The 22999-nt window shown below is 43.4% G+C and overlaps 1 protein-coding gene across 4 annotated transcripts in view; it reads left to right on the top strand.

Annotated features, from left to right (window-relative positions):
• Positions 1-6181: 6181 nt before the first annotated feature.
• Positions 6182-22999, top strand: part of zbtb46 (zinc finger and BTB domain containing 46) — a 60621-nt gene continuing 43803 nt past the window's right edge. For 3 of the 4 annotated variants that reach the window (XR_010091907.1, XM_063463819.1, XM_063463818.1), the window contains exon 1: positions 6189-6433. The gene's annotated coding sequence lies outside the window, so the exon portion shown is untranslated. Of the gene's footprint in view, positions 6434-22999 lie in introns of all 4 variants that reach the window. The other variant, XM_063463820.1, reaches the window with a different exon arrangement.

Genomic DNA, 22999 nt, shown 5'->3' with positions numbered 1-22999 from the left:
CTTCTGTAAGGGTCAAAGATCATTGCTGTGGTGTGGAATGGGGTCATGACCCCACATGGTCAGCAGAGTCAAATCAAGTAGCAGTGCTGAACTCGAGGAGGTCATTAAAGAGGCAGAGTGTCCTGATGGGGACAAGCAGCATGGGGGGAGGCTGTTAACCCCTTCCTTCGCCTTTCCCTGCTGAAACAAGAGAAAGCAATGAGAAAGGAAATGTAGTGGAGGAGAAGAGATGAGAGGTCATATTATTGTAGCATAGCAACCCAGGTTTCAGTGTGGGTTGAGGCGAGCAATAATATATAATATTGCTGAGAGGTTAGACAGCTTAGAAGAACCTTTCAAGATGGATGTGGAAAGAGAGGTGCACTTTCTGCACAGAAGAGGGGGAGGGAAGGTAGGAGAGGGGGTGGGGGTGAGCCGAGTCGGTAGAAAAAAATAGCCCAATCCTCCCATCTCCATCCACTCCCGACACTCGTCTCTTTCTCACTGTCTCTCACTCTCTAATACTATGTTAGTTTCCCTCTCTCTATCTTACTTTCCCTCCCTCTTCTTCCGCTCTGTGCATCATTAAAACAAGCAGAGTAGTGTTCAGAGCGTGGGGCTGAACTGAGACGGTGACCTCCACAATAAGAAGATGTTCTTGCTTCGGGGAAGAGAAGGTCGTTTTGTACTCCTCTCTGTCTCTCTCTCTTTTTCTTCTACTTACTTCCATTGGAGTAAATGAGATTTGGAGGGGGTAGTATAGTGGAGGAAGGGATCAAGAGGGTAGACATGCAGACGGTGAAAGACGAAGAAAGAAAGATGCAGAGGGAGAGAGGGCTGTTTAATGTAGGATTCATAACACAGAGAAGAAGAATATGATAAACAGGAAAGATGTGAATTCCCCTAAAGTAAAGTGGATAGTAGGGTTAGAGCAAGGCAGCCAGGGGCTGATACCACAGAAATGGGCATGAAAAGCCTGAATATGAGTCTGCCTGCATTTTCATTTGGGAAGAAGATCCTCTTTGCTCGGAAATGGGTAAAACACATCTTCCTTGTCCACACATGCCGATGGACAGCATGAGGTCAGCCAGGAGCAACTGTTATCAAAGAAAGCCACGATGTTGGATGTGGTGATGCGCAGCTTGTCCAGGGGCATCTTTTCATCTTATACATACAATAGTCACCAAGGCCTGAGGCCTTAGGGAGGACAGAAATTCCTATGGGTGACACAAGGACAGGCAGTGGTGAACAGCTCCACTGCCCCCCCCCCCCCCCCCCCCCCCCCCCAAACTCCACGCGGTGCCTTCACGCTGGCGCAAAATGTGTGGGCAGCGAGCACAAACACATTCTCTGAATCCTCCAGATGATTATGCATCCCTTAAATCCAATAACCTCAATTCATTCTGCTTTTCCTGGTGTCATTCTACATTGTAATTCATTCATTTACACTTTCTTTGAGAAATTGGCTCATTCTGTGGATTCTTCTCCTCCATTATTAATGCTACCCTTCCTTACTTTCCTCTTACCCCTCGTTCCTTTCCTTCCTCCCTTCCATCCTCTCATCAGTGGACTTGGTTCCCATACTCTTAATTTGGCCTTTCTCTCCGAGGGAGGACTCTCTTTATAAAAGGCTTGTCGTTTCCCAATACTGATTTGAGTATCACTAAGCTGCACCTTCACACATATTGTTGTCTCACACCTTGTGCCAAATATTCCTTTGTAAAGCCTTCCCCCATCCCCTGCCTGCACCTGGTAGAGATAGTGTTCTTTCAGCCGCAGGCTCTGCCTTCTATACAAGCAGGGCTAGGATGGCACAAGCAGCACACAGCTGTTCCCCTTGGTAAATTGATAGTGAAGGGTAGTGGATGGGGCTTTGAAAGCGCCTTGTGCTATTTTTGTGACAGTTGTAGATTTTTTTTGCTGTTTAATTCAATGTGACCAATTATGCTCCCGCGATCCTCAGCAGGGGAGCTTGGAGAGCAAATTAATGCTTGACTTCAAAAAGTTTTCCTAAAGTGCGTTTACATTCTTCATCCCGTTTTTTTGTTTGTTTGTTTTTTCTCTGATTCAAATTCAAGTCATTAGAAAGGGACCTGGTCTCACTTCCTGCACTGAGACAATGTGTGTTCTTTGTGTCTGGCTTTAAACTTCTTCTCTGCCTTAGCAACAAACTGTTAAAGTCTAAACAACAAGCTTACTTTCATTATTTAATAGCAAAACTTAGGTGGGAAAAGCAGAATACAGAAGAACAGTGACTGCCCCTTTGGGTAAACAGCAGCCCACAACACACCCATCACCTTGTGCTTCAAGGACTCTTTGTAAACATAAGTACCACACACACTCACAGGCTAAACCCACTGTAATACCGAAATCCCGCTTTTCCCTCACACCACTCGCTCTCTCCTGGGTGGATTGCCTTGATGAGTGCTCCTAGGAGTGAATACATGTGTAAGTGGCCTAATGACGCCTAAACCCATCCATGAGCAGACAGAGGGGGAGAGAAAAGAGCGGGTGAGAGACAGGAGGAGTGGGGTTGAGGAGGGGATGCCAGGGTCATGCTTGTCGTGAGAGGCGGATTGGAAGGCCACGCTGGCGTGAGGGAGCACAGCTTTGAGTAAAGCAGCTTGTTTCAGAGAGGGATTGTGTTTGCAGACCCTACTCACAGAGAGCGAGTGTGTGTGTGTGTGTGTGTGTGTGTGTGTGTGTGTGTGTGTGTGTGTGTGTGTGTGTGTGTGTGTGTGTGTGTGTGTGTGTGTGTGTGTGTGTGAGAGAGAGAGGGATCTGTGCCTGGGCATTACAGACCTACAGCCTTAATCCACATGGCCTGACATCCTCTGTTATCCAGCCCTCTGCAGCCAACTACCAGACTGATGGAGACACAGCTCTACCCCCTGCTGCGCCATGCCACACATCACTCTCCACAGACACACACACACACGTGCATGCACGCACAGTGCATGTTTTGCTGTACTACCCGCTCTCTTCCCCATATTTTGTCCCCACTTCCTCAAACCTACAGTGATTCCTGGTCACAGCCCATATATTCTATTTCCTAAGAAATAGGCTCATACCCAGTTCCTCATTACTATATACATCCACACACAAAGTTCACTATAATCAGTGACACACACAAACTCCAGTCTGTTGACACTGTAAAAGTTCCGAATAAAGAGACAAGTTCTATATTTAAAATATTAATAATAATTAAAGTTTCCTTATGAGTTAATATGCATTTCCCCTCAGTTTTCTTTGTTTACTTTTGTACTTGTACTTAATTTAGGTACATCTATTTTATGCTACTCCTTCATCTGCTGGATTTCTGTACATCAAGGAAGGGACCAGTCATAGCAAATGCTTTTACACTCACTGGAAACTTTATACACCTGTTTGTCTGTTCATTAATGCAAATGTTTAATCAATCAGTCACATGGCAACTGCTCTGTGCATTTAAGCTTTTACGGTGAAATTCTAAGTGAGCATTAGAATGAGGTAGGTGATTTAAGTGACTCTGAACGTGGCGTAGTAGTTGGGTCAAATGGGCTGCTTTCATAAACTGCTGTTCTACTGAGATTTTCCTGCACAACCTTCTCTATGGTTTACAGAGAATGGTCCAAAAATTAAAAATATCCAGTGAGCAGCAGTTTTCTGGGAATAAAAATGCCTTGTTGGTGCCAGAGGTCAGAGGAGAATGGGCAGACTGCTTCAAGCTGACAGGGAGGCAATGCTAATTCAAATAACCATCCATCCATCAACCTGGATTGGGGGGTGGGGTGGGGATGGGGGTGGCTATTCAAATAACTACTTGTTACAAATATGAAGAAGAGCATCTCTGATCGCACAACACATGGAAGATGGGCTACAGCTACAGAAGACCACACAGGCTGCTCCTGTTAGCTAAGAACAGGAAGCTGAAGCTCCATCGGCTCAATCAATTTGAACAATAGAGGGCTGGCAAAAGGTTGTCTGGTTTGAGTCTTCTTGATTTTTTCTGTGGCATTCAGATGGTAGTTTCAGAATGTAGGTAAGTAATATGGCATAAACAACATGAAAGCTTGGATGGATCCTGCTTGGATCAGGCTGATGGTGGTGTACTGGTGTGGTTGCTATGTTCTTGGTACGCTTTGGAATCCTTACTACCAACTGAGTGTCATTTAAACACAGCAGTCTACCTGAGTGTTATTCACCACCTGGGCCCACGTCCTCATTTTAGGTTTGACAGCGTTTTAGTAGATAAAGGTGAATGGCTTGGGCATGAATTGAGCTGCGGTTTGGGGAAGGCCTCGAAGGGGACTGGTGGCTGCTCCCAGGCCTGGCAGATCCCCGTGTACTAAACAGAAGTGAAGAAGTTAAAGAATTGAAAAGGGGAGGGTGGGGCATATAAACAAGAATGAACAGCTTGTAGAACTGGAGGAACATATATAGATAAGAACCGGAAGGAGTGTGTGTGTTTGGAAACATTGGTCACACTCCTGAAATTCAGACTTTATCTCCAATTGCTGACCATGACGAACCCTATATGACCAAAGTGTAGCCATGTTTGTTGGTTCCAGAAGGACAGCATGCTGTGTCACAACGTTCAGATTATCTTACTAAACATGACAATGATTTCACTGTACTCGACTGGCCTCCATAATCACCAGATCTCAATCCAATAGAGAACCTTTGGGAGGAGGTGGAACAGGAGATTCACATCATGGATGCACAGATGACAAATCTGCCGCTCTTGGCCTAAAACTCTCTGAGCAACCTTCCCTCCTTGTTCAAGCTATCTAAGACTCAACTAGGTGCTGGAAAGAATTTATGCAGTTCTAATGGTAAAACGGGGTCGAACCCAGAACTAACAATGTGTACTTAATAAAGCGATTAGTGAGTCTATAGTAAAATGCGGTGTAAAAAGCTCTTGTATTTGTTGTAGCTCTACAACATAGAATACCACATGAAAAGGATGTTTGAATAGTGGAAGATGTTGGGATGAATCTTATAACTGAAGCAGAAATACACAGTGTCAGTTTTCAGAGTTTGTATTGTACCGAATGTTATCTACACACCTATGAATGTGAAAGTCAGTGTAATACATATCAGCCAGTCGGCCAGCACAAGTTGGACTGCGATGCCCTGCCTGATCTTATGACACCTGCAGTTTATCTCAACACCCTTTGGAAGAATCTGACTCCAGGTCTAACTGGACTAAACAAGAGTTTTCAGATAAATAAATAAACAGACAAACAAGCCCCACCTCCTAAGTGTACGTTCCTCATAATAGCAACATCTGTGCTTTTGCATTTTGAATGAATTTGTTTTAGTAGCAACAGAGTATTTTTACATTGTTGTATTGACGTTTTTACGTCAATAACAACAACAAAAAAATGTCTGAGTCCTTCTTCCATGTCTGAGAATTTCATCTGTTCAGTCAGTCCATCTGTTGACTCTAAACCCACTGATACAGACCTGTACTTTAACGGGACGTACACTACATTCCAATAAATGCACTGTTTGTTTTGGACTAGCACAGAACTTCTCACATCTGTCCCCCCTACCTTTTGTGTTAAATGTTTGCCACCTCATAATTTTCCCCAGAACTTAAAGGCATGCAATGAGAAGAAGAAGAAAAAATCCATCATGTGTGAAAAGGAGAGCTCAGGCTGAAAGTGGAATTACCCCTGACTTTTTGCCAAAAAAGAGACACTTGCAGGCCTGAGCATCACATGTCTGTCATAGGTGTTTTCCAGTCAAACTGTGTCAAACTGCAAAAGCCACTCTTGTTTTTGTTTTTTTTGTTTTTTAAATCTTGACTGATCGGTGTTTTCTTGTTGTTGCCACAAGAGGGGGTAAGTTACAATAATCCCCCGGTCACTACTGAGCCCTATGGCAACAGACGCACAAGCTAGAAGACCCACGGGGGCTCATCACAGCCCCACTGCTTACATCATAACGCATATTATTATTACTACTATTATTATTATCATTATTATTATTATTATTATGGCCGTTTCGGAATCATTTTACATTAAATGGATATAGGCTACACATAGTGCGTTCACGCTGTCTCATTTCCTGACTGTCCAGAGAGACAGCGAGAGGAGATACGGGGACACGGAGAGCGAGAGAGAGAGAGAGAGCGTAGGGTTAGAACTGAGAGAGAAGGGGAGAGAGAGCGAGAGAGAGGGAGAGAGATAGACATGCACAGAAGAGGAGGAGGAGGAGGGGGAGGCTCCTGATACCAAGACACGGAAAAGCAGGGGAGGGAAAGAGAGAAAGAAAAAGGGGCTGGTGGAGGAAGAGGAGCGGGGAGTTGGAGAAAACGGGGAATAAGACTTACAAAGAGCATACAGAGGAGAAGAAGGAGAGTACCTAGTGCTTTGGACATCCCCTCCTTTCTTCTCTTAGGCTGTCACACCAGATTGGACTCCGAAGGACCGACACCACGTCCACCCCAGACCCCATGGGGTAACAGGTATGTCTGACTTCCTTATATTACTAGTAGCCCTTTAAAAAAATACAGCGTTCAGCCTCTCTCCCTTTGGTAACAGGTTTAAGATTTCATTGAGACGCGGCGGATATCGCAATATTTCCATGGCTTCAGGCTCTATCTTACCAACAATTAGTTTTCTGCCTCACGGAGCCATCGCGTCTACAGCTGATAGTTGGTGGGCGCACAGGTTGGAGACATGACACAATGCAACTCTTCACAAATCGTGGCGCTATAGTAGTTGGCCATCGGAAAAGCTACTGTATGAAGGCCTGTCTGTCTGTTTTTTCTTTCTTTCAGTTTTTTTCTCTCTCTTAGTGCTTTTTAGTCCAGTCCGTCGGCATCATGTTAGCCACGCAGAGTGTATTTTGACAGCGATATACCCGACCGAGTGAGCAGGCAACAGTCTGAAAGTACGCCTACCTGTTCCATACGTGACAGCCAGCTGTCTATTGCGCTTGTTGATATTTGGAGAAGCTGTAATTTGTTGAATGGATACGCATATCAAAGCCATATTTCACACATTAGGCGGCGAATTATTAAACAGATAGACCAAAAAAAATCTATTCCTGTCCACTTTGCTGTGTTTTTCCACATGTGTTTGAACATACTACCAAACTGCTTCAAATCCAAATTAATATTACTAGTACAAATGGGTAGTAGCAAACACTTTTTCATTGTTAGCGCGCAGGAAGAAAATGCAGTTTCCAGTTTGCGTAATTTTCGACTGGTTTTGAATAAAAACCATGCACCACTTAGTCAAACGTGTCCTTTTGACTTTTCGAAAAAGCCCATCTTTTAGGTTAGGCAGGTGTATGTGACACTTGCCGACACATACATCATTTTTCTCTTGGGGTTCGTGTCAGCTCCTCGAGTTTGACGAAACCACCGGATCCTGCTGAAATTTTTTACAAAGTTTTGAAAAGCATGACACGATATCACCACACTGATTGGGGTGTGGGGAGATTGTCAAGCGCACACGCCGTACCAGAAAATACGAGTGATGCTCCGTACACACGTCTGGAGGGGATTCAAAATGAAAGCGCTCTGAGTCTGGAAGACAAGGGCTTAAACCCTCCTCCTTCTCCCCTCGATTAACCTCCGTTTGGGGGATTTCTCCAGCTGGAAATTTCTGCTGCGTCAACACCCAACCCTAGAGTACCAGACAAGACAGAGTGGGGGGGGGGGGGGGGGGGGGGGATTTTGTTTGCAGATGGTGCTCTTGGGTATTTTTTTTCTTCTTCTTTTCTTTTTCTGTAATTGTTGAGGTACAGCTGATCATCATCTGATCCTCGTTGAGAGTTGAAAAGAGAGTGGCGTCAAGTGTTTTCTGTTTATTAAAGCTGAAGCGTCTCTCCCGCTCGGTCTGTCTCCAGTGCTGTGGGTACAGTGTATGTCTGCTGTCTGTGTCTGCCCTCTCAAACCGGTCAGTTCCGTCTTCCTCCATTTTCTACCATGCTTACCATGTGAGAGGGGAACAACCCCACTTCATTCACGCTCTGTAAAGAAAACGGCGGTGAGCGCCTGGCTGTTGTGCATCCCCTGCACAGCCAGGTGAGAGCTCAGCAAAGAGATCTATGCATTGATCTAATCACTGTCCATTATCACAGGGGATTTCAAACTTTTATATAACATAAGACAAACTTAGACTGACGCTGGGATTTATTCCTCATGAGATTATTTTAATTGTTTCACCTTGTTATGTATAACCTACATCAGTTAAAGCCTGTTTTTCAGATTAGGCAGAAGCAAAGTTACAAGTTACAAAAGTCAGCGAGAGAAGGCTGAGAAGACATATACTTGGGCTTTTTTGTGCTAACACAAATCAAACAAAAACACTGCAGATTTAAAGCGTGCCCTTTTGGCTTATAGCTTTGTAATGCCAGTTAGATCTAGGTCTTTTCCTCTGTTTGACATCAGCTAACTGGATCTCTGGGATTAAGAGACCATCAAGCCATTTTTCCAAATTGTCTTAGGCCTCTCTCTGGATTTGTCTGGTTACTTTGTCCTTCCTACTACTCAGTTAAGAGTTGGCGCTTGATATGATAAATCCTCCAAAGTCTTTTATTCAGTAATTCAATTACTGTAGGCTTGTCTGTGTGTGTGTTTGTGTGTTTGCATGCATGCCGTGCACATTTTGCAAAGTCCTCATGAGGAGGTGAAAGCCTAATTATCTTCTTTTAATGCCTACAATCCTCAGCTGTTCTGGTATTCAAACACATTTCAATATGCCATCCATACTGTCACGTTAGCTTCTTCCACAATCCTGTCTGTGGGTCCTGACATGACATCCCAGTGGGGCTGCTTCCCTAAAGTGGGGTTGTGCAGTATCATTATTAAGAACAGTGGATGTCAGTGTTGCTGTGTATGTGTGTGTGTGTGTGTGTGTGTGTGTCTCTGCACCTCCATCTGTGTGTTCCACGGGGAGAATATAATACAGACCAAGACAACAGTTACAAGGATGAGTGGAGGAGGAGTGTAGGCGAGATCGGCCGAAAGATGGAAAAAATATTAGCTGCGCGTGTTCTTGTGGGACTGCAAAGCAGGATTTGAAGCACTTTACACTTGTGCATTCTCTCATGAATGGACCTTTTGAAGTTGATTAAACAAGATTAAGTGCATCAGCATGACTTTTCTGTCTTTTTCTCGGTTGAAACCAAAGTTTCCCATCGTGTTTGCTGGAGGCTGGCGGAGGTTGTTGCACTGAATAATATCCACACGCCGCAGCAGATTTTGGACATCTGTGGGAAACAGTGAGGGTGTGGCTGTGTGTGAATAGATGGTGAGAAAATGAGAAGGAGGGTTCTTGGTTTGGGTGGTGGTCAGGTATGAAGCTCCACACTATGGCCTCTTCATTGTGTGCGTGTGTGTATGAATGTAAGCCTGTAGCTGTGTAGGTGGTGCTCAGGTTGTGGGCTGAACTGTGTGGTAGCGAGTTGGTCGACTTCAGCTACGCAGACCCTGGGGATGTAGTGTACTACACCCTCACAACATTAAGCGTGTGTTCATATAAACAGCGTGACAATACTCTATACATTAAGTTTATCTAATTTACAGTACATTTTCCCAAAAGATAGAAGGATCAGTGCTCCACAAAGACACATTTGTCCCTGTTAACAACCTTGTACTTGATTCATCTCCCTGTCTCTATCTCTCCCTGCCAGTTTTCTCAACCTGATTGCCCCTCAGAGCTTACTTGTTAATGGGAACACCTGTTTGGTTAATACACTGCAAAATGAACCACTTACTCTGGCATGTACATGTCTTACATGACACAACACATCTCTCTGGAGTTTTGTGACAACTCTGTTTCCTACCTGTTACATCGTGGATATTATAATTCTCACATCTATTTCATTTTTAGACAGTTTAGTTTGGCACATATTAACCCCCCACCTGCCCCTACCCATATCTCCACCGGTTCCATCCCCCCATTTCGTAATAGCTCCCGAGGCCCTTTAGCTTAACTGGTTCTATAGCTCATTGTGCAGGGATGAATACAGGTGTTCCTAATCCCCATGGGGTTACACGGATGCTGTGGGGGATGTGTGTGCGTCCGTATATTTGTGTGTAACAGCTGGCTTCCCTTTCTACTCATTTGACATGCTCTATCTGCCCCCAGCAGAGAGAACAGGTGAGTTTAATCCATCCCCACCCCAGACCCGCACACATGTGCAGAATTACTCCCTACCTCTCACATATATCTTAATATTTCATAGCGTTGTTTGCGCTCACTTGGTCACCTGCTTGTGCAAAAGGACGTCAATGAAAATAACAATCTGTTAAGTTCCTTTCTTTCGTTACTTTGTCCCTGAATTTTAAATTAAAAAATCGTTGCCAGCTTTTAATCTTTTTTTTTTTTTTTTTTGTCTTTTACAATTCAGAAGAAAGATTGAAGTCCTGAAGGAAAATTTAAATTTGATTGCTGCTAAAAATAAATGCAAGGGAATTTTGAAAATTTTTGCTTAGGAGCTGTTGATATTGCAAAACACCTTTTTGGATCACACATTCCTGAGAAAACAGATGACGGATTTCACTTCGCGTGCTCTCACCAGGGTGTGTTTTTCTTTTATTTAGGAATGTGGAGCAGAACGGCTTTTTTTCCAGGGAGCCATCATCACACAATGCTTATCAGCATCATGAGCAATTTTCTGGAATTGGCAACATTATCTAACATCAGTTATCAATTGCATCAATGCGCACATTCGGGCCAGCTTGTGAAAACCGATCAGATCCTCTCCATTATTTCGTCACCGCACTTCTAATTGTTGCTTTAATATTCTGTGCGTTTTCACTTGCTCGGAAGCTGTCAAAACAAAATTGCAACAAGTGAAGTGATGATGGCAGTTTTGCACGTCAGGTAATGCAGGCCGGTTAGATAACAAACACATATTATCTTCCAGTTAGCATTCTGTCTGTTGGTAATAAACAAACAAGAGACAAAACAGAAATTATATCTGTTTTCTTATCCCTTTAAGCTTGCTTATTTACACTACATATTTCTCTGTCTCAGGCAGTTAGCAACTGTGCCCTTCATGTTTTTTCCATTAACTCCTTTGGTGTTAAGCTACAGATTACCCCATGTTTTAGGATATTCTGACTCAAACTTTTATATCTCTGTGGGAAGTATGAAAAAAATCAGCTTTTTAGAGTTAATCTATCTTTTTGCATCCAAGTTATTTAAAAAAAAAGGACCCATCACAGTAATTTGCAAAAGAATGACACACAAGAACAGTGTCTGCATTCTGAACCTGTGATACTGTATCACAACTCTCTAGTAATGAGCTGACATGAGACTGATTAGCGTTGTTGTTCGCATGATTTGCTTTTGTTGACAAAAAACATATTTTATCTTACCCAGACTTTCTTACCTCTTTCTAGATGATTAAATGATTTCTGCCCCTTTTGCAAATTGTTTTACTCGCCCTTGAATATTTCCAAATGTCACTTTTTTTGGCTCAGTCTCATATGTATATATGCTGGGTAGGCTGTCCTTAATGCATAATCATTATCTGGCGTGGATGAACTGGTAAACCAGTGAGAAAATACAGTCTGCACGAGCGTGCGCTCAGTTGAATTATTTTATCAACAAGATAGTTGGCGTCCTCGTCTCTCCACTTTGCAGAAAGGTCGCCATCTCCTTAGTCAAATTTATATAAGCCATTAAAAACTTGAAGGTTTTTGGGCTTAGAAAAACCTCTTTGTTGAGGTCTGGAGTTTGCAGACTGTTGAAAGCTTCATATAAGTACATGGTTGTTAGTTGTTATTTTCCCAGTGAAAGAGTTTGTCTTTTATACACATAGTGTGAGCATTTGATGAGAAATTGAGCGGCTTTGAGCAAATACATCTTTAGAAACAGTCAACTAGCCTCGGGCTCTGGCTGGTGAGAGATTTCCATATCAAAGCTCAGGTGAGAGAACGAGACAGGGGAGGCAGAGCGAGGAAGGAAAAGAGAGAACGTGAAGGAGAGAGAATGGGGAGGGGGGTGACTGTGTTGGAGGAGGGGTGGTGGTGGTGATGAAACAGACATTCATTCCAAAAGCGCTCTAGCCCTTGTTATTCTGTCGCTTTTTTTTGTGCAGCACAGTTTAGTCTGTGTGTGTCAGTGCTGTCTGTCTCAATCTAAACTCCTGCTTAAAAAAAACACACACGCAGAAAGGAAGGTTGGCAGGACTCAAATACAAACCAGCACCTTTCTGTACTCAAATACCACACAAAAACTGTCTCTACAACCTTATGTTGACTGGCTCTGACCGCAGAAACAGTGTGTGGAGCAGAGAATGGTTTTCTCCCACTAATACTGAATAACATCTGACCTGTAAGCTTCTGCCAATATTTGGATCTCAGTTTAATATTAGTACTGTAGCATAGAGCCATCATTTTCCCTGGAACTATTTCTCTTCTTTAGCTATAAGTATCAGACCTGACCCCATGGAATTGATGGCGACACTCTAATTAATGGATAGAGTTTTCGTTTGACGCTTTCAAAGATGTGTGTGTGCCTCCGTATGTGTGTGCGTGTTTCTGACGAACATTATTCAGCTTTGTAGAGTTTTGTAATCCAGCCATGGACTCAGGCTAGAGTGCTAAAGTGCTGCTAACAAGGCCTGTTTAACATTCTCTCCCCTGCTCAACATACAATTATTCCACTTCGCTGCCATTAACATGTACAGTAGGACTGGGCTTTTAATTGGCCTGATATGACTAATGCCAGATCAACTTGGATTTGCTAATTAGTTTTTGCTTTAAAAGTGCCATCAGGACATGAAATATTCATTGATGTGAGGTGGAGCGAGGACTGTGGGTGGTATTAGTGGGATATTAGTGGTATAGGCAGGCTGCTCGAATGTGCTGGGAGAAGAGATTGAACCTACGTTGGCCTGTTGTGGTCGGTTATTCATACTTTGGGTGAGGTGTTAGTTTTTTCGTCATAATTTCAGACACCCACACACACACAAAGAGAGACACGCACACAGATTCATTGCGCTCACGCACGCACGCACACCACCTCCTTTCTCAACATCACAAGGCCACCTCGTCGTCTCCAGCCTCCACCTCTTCTCTCTTTCTCTCCTGCTCTCACTTCCCCCTGTGCCCTTCTCCCCCTTCCCATTATTTCATCTCCTATTTTTTTCTTCTTGCCTTCTCATCTCACATCCTCTTCTCTCCTAACCTTTCTGCGTTCCTTCACTTTGCCCTAGCCCCCCGTCGTCCCCGCGCCCACCTCCCCTTGCACCGTCCCAGCTGTATCAACCTGGCTTTTTTCTCTCCAGGCCTCTTCTTCCTCATCCTCTCCCTCCGCTTCCTCCTCCTCTTCCAAATTCTCCTTTTCTTTTTTTCCCCTCCCACTCCTTAATCTTCCACCTCTCCTCCTCCTCCTCCGTCTCTCCTCCACCACCCCCTCCTCTGCTGTAAGTGGGCCAGGTGCCTCATGTGGCCTCCCCTACTCCATTTCTCATTTTTACCCTCCCTCTACTCCTTTTCTCATTTTTACCCTTTCTCTGTTCCCTTTCTCATTTTTATCCTTCCCCTTGACCCTAGCGCATATTTATACATTCTGTTAATATGAAAAGTTGCAGGGTCCAGTTTTCTGCCAAGTACACCAACAGACTTAGCTCAGATGCGGTATTACCTGTGAAGATAAGCCGTTCAACTTGCAGTAAGTTTTCTGTTAGGACTGGAGGAAGTTATTTCACTTCAGAAAGGTTTTAACAAAGCTTTTTTTTGTTGTTCCAAAACCACGTCCTTTGTGTGTTTACATGTGAAATTCATAAATCAACGAAACAAGTGGACCTTTGTCATAGTGGCCGTACATTTTATGGGCTCTTCGGCGTCAGTGTAGTTCCCTTTATGAACAAAAGAGGTGAAGCCAATCCACATGGGAACAGAAGTGAGTAGGTTCACATCCCTTTTTCGGTGGCAAGGGGCAAATTTCCCCAACGGCCCTCTCACCACTCTTTCCAACACCGCATTTTCAAACATGTACAGGCACACACACACACACTAACTGAAACATGCATATGTAAGCATCATTGTTGCTGTCTTTTTGTTCTCTTCTAGCACAGTGAGATGGCATTGAGCTTTTCACCTCTCTCTCTATTTTTTTTCCTCACTCTTCCTCTTTTCACTCATTGCCATTCTGTCTGCCTTTGTCTGTAGCTGGCTCTATCCCCGTGCCCTCATCTTTTTTACTCTATCTTTTTCACCCCCGCATCCCTCCCTCCCTCCCTCTTGTCTTGTATCTCACCTCCCCCCTCCTGGTTGTTTTGGTGTGTGTGCTGGTGTGTCATGAAGGGGGTGGCAGTTGATTGGTGGTTGGTGGTTTGGACAGACACCTGATACTGGCACTGGCTCACAATGTGGGAATGTGTGACTTCTTCAAAATTAGGTTTCCGTGGTGGGTGTTGTCCTTAGCGATGGTGAGCACCATGGTGAGAGTTTACACAGTGGTCCTTTTGTCCTTCCCTCGCTCATTGTGTTTCTTATGCCTTCTTCTCTTTATGAATTTACAGTTCTTTCCATTGCTGTCTGGGGGTCGGGGAGGTGGGCGGGCGGGCAAGCAGTAGTTCCAAAAGCCTGCAAGCAATGGCAGCAGTCAACAGGTGACAGTCAGCGTCACGTTCAACTTAACGCTGGCTGAGTGAAGAGACAGACAGATAAGCAGGGAGGGGGTGACAGAAAATGAGGTATCAGGACCGAAGTGAGGATTGAAGTGAAGCGTTTGTCTGATCAAGCCTCACTTTTCATCAGTCACAGTGGACATAATGGCCTTGAGCCACTCTTCAGTCAATGCAAATGTCCTTTAAAAAGTCCCTTTTTACAAAAAAACAAAAACAAACAATTACATTCCAACAAAAGAAACTTTACTTGAAACTTTACCTTAAATCTGCTCCTTTTTTTGCCAGAAGCTTTAGGAGGTATGCCATTAAAATGGAGCAGTTACTCCATGCGCAGCACAGCAGCGAAACAAGGAAGACAAAGAGTGTAATTGATTTTGTATCTTCACTGATTACTCTAAGAATTTAGTCAGAAGAGGAGCTGCAGCCTTTTTGTTGAAGAGGTAGAGCCTCCATATCGATGCTATGCATTGACTAATACCTGTGGTGATACCCTATGTCATGTACTAAACTCTTAAGTCTTGTGGACTTAACAATAAGTGTTTAGTTCTCCAGAAGTCCACTAAGCAGTGCAGTAGATGAGAAACCTAATGAGTCTATACTGACGGTTTTCCATACTCCCTCCTTCTTCTTTTGCAGCTTCAAGGCTACTTTTTTCCACCTCCTTCCATTTCTGTTGCTTTTGTATTAGTTCCCTGTCTCTCCTCCTCTCTTTCCGTTCTCTTACATCTCCTGTCTCCCTGCCTCTTTCTTACCCTTCACTGTCTCTTTTCTGACTCCAAAATGCGAGTCTCTCTATATTTAGATACTCTTCTCCTCTCCCCTTGATTTCTCTCCCTTTATCTCACCTCCTTTTTTTTTCTGCCGTTGAAGGACAGATTTGCAAAAGCACTCCAAGATTCATCAGTGTTGTATAGCAGCTGCTTTTTGATCAGCTTGATGAGTGACAACACAGCCCCGGGCTATTATATACAAATGTGTTTTTATAAACGCTTCGCTCACTATATGTAAATCCCAGAGCTGCTCAGTAGTACAGTTAGTTTTGGGAGTGTTAGTCACGAGTGAATATTGTATGTGGAGTGCTAAGCTAATACAGTACAATGATGTGTTTTGTTTTTTTTAAATTTCTTGTTTTGTGTGCGCTCCAGAGTGTTTGTGAATAAGATTAGCAGGGAGTAAAGTCTCGTAATATTTGCTCAGGGGGGATGCAGGTTGTGCCTGTTGAACTTGTGAGTACACACTTAAGCTGTCGTGGTTTTTTTTTTTTTTGCTCCCCTCTTTGCGTGAGCTCATTGTAAGCTGTGGCCCAGTGTGGATTTGAGAAAGATGCCTCTGTTTGCTGTCTGACAGAGCGACAGTCTCACCAAGTTACCCTAACACACACAGACACACTTTCTGGACGCCCGCCTCGGCACCAGATAGCGACTGGCCACCAGCAGTGAGTCACCATCATTCAGTCATTCAGCTGTACATCGAAAAACCACACACTCCAACAAACAACAATTAGCTTTCAGCTGTCAGACATTTCAGACGTGTAGTCCTTAAGGCCTACTATACAACGTGATCTTTTTTTTTCTTTTCTTTTTTTTTTACGTTGTCTTCCTCCTCTCCTGGTAACCCTTTGTCTCGTTTCCTCCTCACTGTTCACTTGCTTTATGTGTGTATATGTGTGTGCTTGTGTCCTAGTGTGTGTTCTTGCCTGAGACCTTTGGAGCTGGTGGCTGCAGTGACTGTTTTAACAGCTCGGGAACAGCCTGCTTGTGTTCTTTGTGGTGCAGTCATGTACAGTCGTGTCTAGCTGAGTCGTGACAGGTTGCTTTTTTGCTGTGACAGGTTTTGTGTTAAGACCTATGAGAGGGTCTGGACAACCACACACACACAGACACAGACATTTTCACGCACACACACCGAGTGGCTCGCTGGCATGGAGAGAAAGAGAGAGAGAGAGATCAGAGTAAGTGTTAAATGTGAGTTCTGAGCCAGTCCGTAGCCTTATATTGTCACCATCACTCTGGCCACAAAGCCATTTGGTGCTTTTGAAAACAGAACTGAGATTTGCCAAAATAAGAGAAACTAGAGGAGACGAGACGAGGGGATATAAAAACAAGCCCAGGGGAGAAGAGTACAATAAATGAAAATTATGCCTTTTAAACAACTTGAGTCATCATTTTTGTAATTTTATTTCGTTTGGGCTTTATTGTGACAGGATGGTTTGAGAGTGGATGAGAAAGTCTAAGCGGGGTGAAGACACGCAGCAAATGGCTCGGGGTAGAATCAAATCTTGGCCTCTGCAGCACATATTTTACCTGCTCAACCCAGTGAGCACCCTACTGTAGTTTTGTTTTTTAGTAGCTGCTGTAGTCAAACAGCACAATCTCTTGCTTCTTTTATGTCGAGTTTTGGCCAAGCTTAACCTTTTGTGCAAGGAAACATATATATATGGGAACTTGATGTGCAACATATCACTGAAATGAACAAGTCACAAAAGTTAAAGAAAGTCCAATAATAATATCATCTAATAACTCTCTATAGTTGGATTATTGGTTTAAAGTATTTCACCGAGTGCCCTAGAAAGGGTTAACACCACTTTTGTTATTCTTTTTCTATGTTTGATGTGGAAGTACAGTACTTAACTCCCTGCGCAGAGTCTAGGTTGGATGATATGTTAAATGTTTCCAACTGGGCGCTGTCAGTTCAAAAACTGGCGACTGCCAATATATTCACAAAGGTGTGAATGTGGTGTGGTGTGTGTGTGTTTGTGTGTGTGTGCAGGGAACCCCTACACCCATATGCACTTGCTTGTTGTAATCAAAGCAAAATCTCCTCTCAGATATTTGTTTGGTTTTAAACTGAACAAAACCAGCAAGCTTTGGGGTCCAAGCGGAAGCTATAAGATGTTAGGAATCTTTGTACACTTTAACTAAACAACCTTATATGTTATTAAATGATCAATATCTTCAACCAGTAACGTGCGACGGTTGTTGCTTCTGTTAGCTCGCATGCTTGTCTGACATGAGAACAGAGACTTTCACACCGGTTCTTTGTTCTGCAGTACTTAACATCAACTATACAATGCCAGGTCTCCGCGGCGCTAGATTTGCCGTTCAGAATCTCGCTTTCAATCTGTCAGTGTCTGTGTACAACTGCAGCTCGACACAACAAAAAGGAGACACTGCGCAGCTATTCAGCAGTTGCATTTTACAAGTTTGGTATGTACCAAGAGGCAGGCAGCTAGATCGGCAGAATAAAGAGACAAAAACATAAGCAACAAATATCAAGTCTCAAAAAAAAAAACACCCAACACTAACAGAGCCCTAAATTCAAAGTCATCAGGGGTCTTTGGGATGAGCTTAACCCTCAACTGTGAGTGGTAGTGTCGTGATGGTCGCAAATCATTTGTTTGCAGGGAACAAATCTCTAAAAAGAATTATACATTCACTACATTCATCTTACTGCACAAGCAACTTGTTGTTTTTCTTCCACTTCTCTGTCAAACATAAAATCAAATCAGCTTCACTCACCAGCTATGGCCAATGACAGCCAATGATGCATGTAAGGGCATGCTGTAAGCTAGCATATGATTGGCTAAGAACTAAACCTGGGACTAAGAGGAAAAGCTTACAATGAATAAACAAGGACTGAGAGCTGGGAAATGCCAGAAGTGTAGGACTGATGGGGTTGGTGAGTTAGTGGGTGAATGAGAGCCTCAGATAGGCTACCTCTTGGTCACGACAGAGTGAGGGACACATGCCGGAAATAATCACTGCAGTATACCGTATACTGATGCAGTGACAGGAGTGAGTTGGTGACTGAACCACGGCAAATATTTTATGCAAATAAAAATTAACCATGCCCCCCTGACAAAAAAGTGAAATTTCTCCCATCACCAGTAACTGACCTTACAAATTCTCTTTTACCAAATGGAAGTAAATCCCTGCAGCTCGTTTCCAAAATCATGTGGAAAGCCATTTCAGTAAAGCGGAGACTGAGGTGTTCACTAAGAACTTTTAATGTTACATGTTTTGTGATCTGGCATCCACATATTTATGCAGTTATGCAGTACAGTTGGTCAAAGTTTAACTTGAAAGTCTGTTAGCAAAAGCTGTCTTCAAGTTCTCGTCTGCATAATTTTCTTTTTCTTTTTTTTGCTTCAGCTTGTGTTCCTTCCCCTGTATGACACACATGTAGAGATTTCGCAGTGATGGGTGTAATGTTATTTTTTTTCAATAGGACTGAAAATACAGACATAACCTTGGTGTTTATAAAGAAAGAGGGAACATTTATCTGTTCCAGCAGTCCAGATAATCTACTACTCTCCCTCATGAGGAATGTAAAAGACATGATGCATTTGTGATCCATCAGAATACTCTTTTTCTTAAACAAAGATTTCAAGAAGCCATGGACTAATCCTGCTATTAGACAATGCCAAACGTTAAAACCTGCACGTCCCACAAATTTCCTCAGACTATCAGGGGTTTGTGAATCAGCAGATGAGTCTCTGAACTATTCCAGTCATGAAACTTGGGTTTCACACCAACAGACCACATAAGGTGATGTGATCATTCTCACAAGTGACCTTCCCCCAGCACCCCACCCCCATCTCTAATGCCACACTTACACCACTTGTCTCCACCCACCTGAAAAACCATAAACGAACACTTCCTGTTGGTGATTTCACTTCCACGTACACCGCAAACGTTTTTCACAAACCAGTAGCCTTTTCCCGTCTTTACCTGCACATGCATTGCAGGTGATTGTGCGGCAGATTCTGGAAGATTCTAGCACTGGCTGTTAGATATTTGAATGATACCTGCTCATTTGCAGCAATTTATTTATCAGGGTGCTCCCTCTGTCTGGCTAGTCCCGGTCCCCTTTCTGTTAATGACAGCGTGTATGGAAGAAACGACACACTGTCTGGAGATCTGCTCTCATCCTTTCACGCGCTTCATATCCTCCCTTTCCTTTTCATCTATCCTTGCTTCCTTTATTTCCAGCTCTCGCTTGTTTCTCCCTGTCCTCTCACCTTTCCTCCCTCCGGTATAGCCCTCTTTCGTTGTATTACAGTCCCTGGCTGCTGCCTCCACCCCCCCAACCCCCCAAGCCTTGTGCTTCTCCCTCCCACTCCCCCCCCCCCCCCCCTTTCATTTTGGGTTCTCCGACAGTGGTAATGAGATGTTTCATTATTTGCATTTCACAGCTTTTAATAGAGGGAGAATTTAGGCTAAGCCCCGGGTCGTCAGTCAGGGAGTTACCATGGGAGACATAGCAGGCTTAGGGGCCTAGAGAGAAAGATAGCCCAGAAACTACATTCACATACACACACACACGCACACACACATCTTGGAGTGTGAAGGAGGAAGACGTTGGAAAGAGACAACAGAGAGATGGTCACATGGATCTTCTCACCCTTTTTTTAAAAAACTCTAAAATGTTAAGTAGTGTCACAGCTTGCAAGGCATTTAAGGTGAAGTTGAAACCCAGCCAGGGTATTTAAGCTAAAGGACATCAACAGCAGTGTGTTTGAGTCACACCTCTTTCCCGGTCACTCCGGGATGATCCCAGTCCATCCTTACTATGACCGGATTTCCATCAGATCACTCTAGGCTTAACACCTGCCTGGCTGAAGGTGAGAATGCATGGTGCCGGAAAACGTCTGGAGCTGCTTAACCGTATAGATCAGTGGGACGGAATGATGGGAGGGTTGTAGAGGCTGATCTTTTTGGATGTGCAAAAAAAAAAACCAAAACAATAAAAAGAAGTACAGGTAACTGCATGAAAGTCTTCAGGTGAAAATAAGGGAGGTGCGGATATTGTTTTTGGTCAGTGTGTGCAAGGTGTGACCAAGGATGGAAAAGCAAGGGATGAAGGGAGTTTTGCTAAGTCTCCCTAAGCCTCCCGGATCCTCTTTGGTCCCTCTCCACATGACATGGCTATCCTTCTTTGAGTCAATCTCTTCCTCCACCTTGGCTCCTTGGATGCCGGCCAGTGAAACAGAGAGCGGGCAGAGAAAGGGAGAGTGAGGTAGAGGTGCAAAATGTGGCACGATTAGAGCTGGTGGGGAAGGTGGAGAAAATAAAGGTGGACAGATGGAGGGCGTGTGATAAAAGAAACAAGGGAGACAGAAAACACGGAAAACCTACAGGGAGATTTAAAGAAGTCAGAAACTGAGATAAAATGACAGACAAGACATTAGCAATAGTTTTTTTTTCAACTGACAATAAAGGAAAAAGCAGCTAAGAACAAGCCAGCTAATAGCTTTGTTGTTTTATTTTTTTTCTAATTGCTTGCATGCCTGCCTGGGCCTGGCTCTGTGTCATATGCATGTGTTTGAGTATGTGTGTGTTATTTTTGTTCGTGCCCGCCTTGTTGATGGACTGCCACCCTGGCTTGTCCCGGAAGGCTGCCAGCTCCGTCGGATTGGGGATTAACCCCGGGATAATGGCCTTGATGCCCAGTTGAGTGGAAGCAAAGCTGTTTAAAAAATATTGGCTGCCTGAGTCACTCTCCCCTCTCTTCCTGTCTCCCCCTCTTTCTATCTTCTCTCTCCATCGTTCTAGCCTTGGCGTTTCTGTGATTCTCTGCTCTAGCTCTTTTTTCTCTCTCTCTGTTTTTCAGTGGTCTTTATCTCTTCCATTCTCATCTCTCCAGCTCTACGTTTTTTTTCCCCTGTCTCCCTTTTGACTCTTCACCTTGCTCCGTTTTCGCGTAACCTCGTCCCGCATTCAACGCGACCTCTTGTAGGCCCCTCATTTGTAAAGTGTTCGGCGAACATCGATAACACTCATCACACATTCAGTTTTACATTGAAAATAATAAACCTTGAAATTCAATAGAACTTTTTTTGTTTTGTTTTGTTTTTTAAGTAGTGGAAGCAGTAGATTTGAAACTAGAAAGTAACAGCTGCCCTGTGCCACATGTGTATGTAAGAACAGTGCCTCTATTGTTCAGCCGAATATCATTTTAATTCCCTTTATGCATGTTCTAATTTGTTCCAGTACTTTTCTCTCATTACGCAGAAAAAAAAGAGTCCACTCACATTCAAATAAACAAATTCTTACTTCCTCTTATTTTTGTCGGTATTAGTGTCAAAAAGCCACGTAATATAAACAACTTATTTTTATTCTACTTTGTTTGAAAGGTTAACACAGCGCATAATCATTCAGTTCAGACCTGCCACCTCGGTTCCTTTTTCCACAGAAACTGCCTGCTCTGATATGATAGGGTGATGGTGCAAGTCAGTACTAGAAAATATGCAAAAAGGAGCGTGTTGCCTTTTTAGCTTAACTGATAAAATTTTGTAGCTCAGGCATGAAGCCGGGGTGGTTGACAGCATAAATGCCAGCTCTTGGCTACCGAGTCCCGCTTTGATATTCCTCTGCCTACCTCCTTATATTCATTCACTTCTTCAATCTCTGGCCAGTTTCTATTGCATCCTCCCCTGCTGATTGTCAAAGACAGCGCCAAGATAATGATAGGGATGTTAAACGGGGGGAATTCAGTGTAATAAGGCCTGCTTTTGTTTATGAATTAAATGAATTGATCTTGTATTAGTAAAGATAAGAGATCTATTGCAGCACTGTGCCCTTTGGCAGTGTGTTTCAAAGCTGCATGTATTCTGTAATCCGTGCTGTGCTATGTTCATTATTTTGAACATAAGTCTAATATTCGATCTCGTTTAGCTGCCGTTGGTCTCCACAGACTCTTGAAAGAAATATCTGTAACAACAATGTAAATGCAAAACACAGAAAAGTGGTGTAAATGAACCAAAAGAATTTTATACGTGCAAAAACAAGTTCACGCTGTACTTTAAATGTTTTTAAAATGTTTTCACTCTCATGATTTTATCAGTTTATTTTTTTTCTCTTGATTTATTAATGGCTTTATTTATTTATGTGGCCACTCAAAATGGGGGCTGTGTGAACTCTGTGTTCACTCGGTTTGACATGCCGAACTCATTTTATCAAATAATGAGCTGAATTGTTACATTTGTCGAGCAGAAGGCCACAATTTGAATTTGGAGTGATTAGCTGAGGGTGGCGGTTTTGCGAGCAGCACATTGGCCACTTAATGATAATTTGCCCTGACCAACTGGAAATCCTTTAATTCAAAATAAATACAACTGCAAACTGCCCAGATAGTGCTAACATGCACATGAAGGAATTTTAAAGCCAGTTAATCTGTGTACCTGCTGACAGGAATGTTAATGACGGCTGAATCAACAGACACCAAAAGTAAAAGTGTGCTTTTGAGCGAGTTGTATTTGCTAAAATATGTCGTGCAATCCCATATTATCACCCTGTGCGAAGATGTTGCACATGTTGTAACTTCTTCATCCAGAGTGATGTGCGAATCCCTCGTGGAATCTCAGCGTTGGCCTGCCGTGAAAGCGCTGTGTTAAACCCTAGTACAAACAAAGTATCGCTCTGCCTTTGAT

This window comes from Pelmatolapia mariae, linkage group LG20 (assembly GCF_036321145.2).
Source record: "Pelmatolapia mariae isolate MD_Pm_ZW linkage group LG20, Pm_UMD_F_2, whole genome shotgun sequence".
Classification (NCBI taxonomy): Eukaryota; Metazoa; Chordata; class Actinopteri; order Cichliformes; family Cichlidae; genus Pelmatolapia; species Pelmatolapia mariae.
This window is presented reverse-complemented; position numbering and strand designations above follow the sequence as displayed.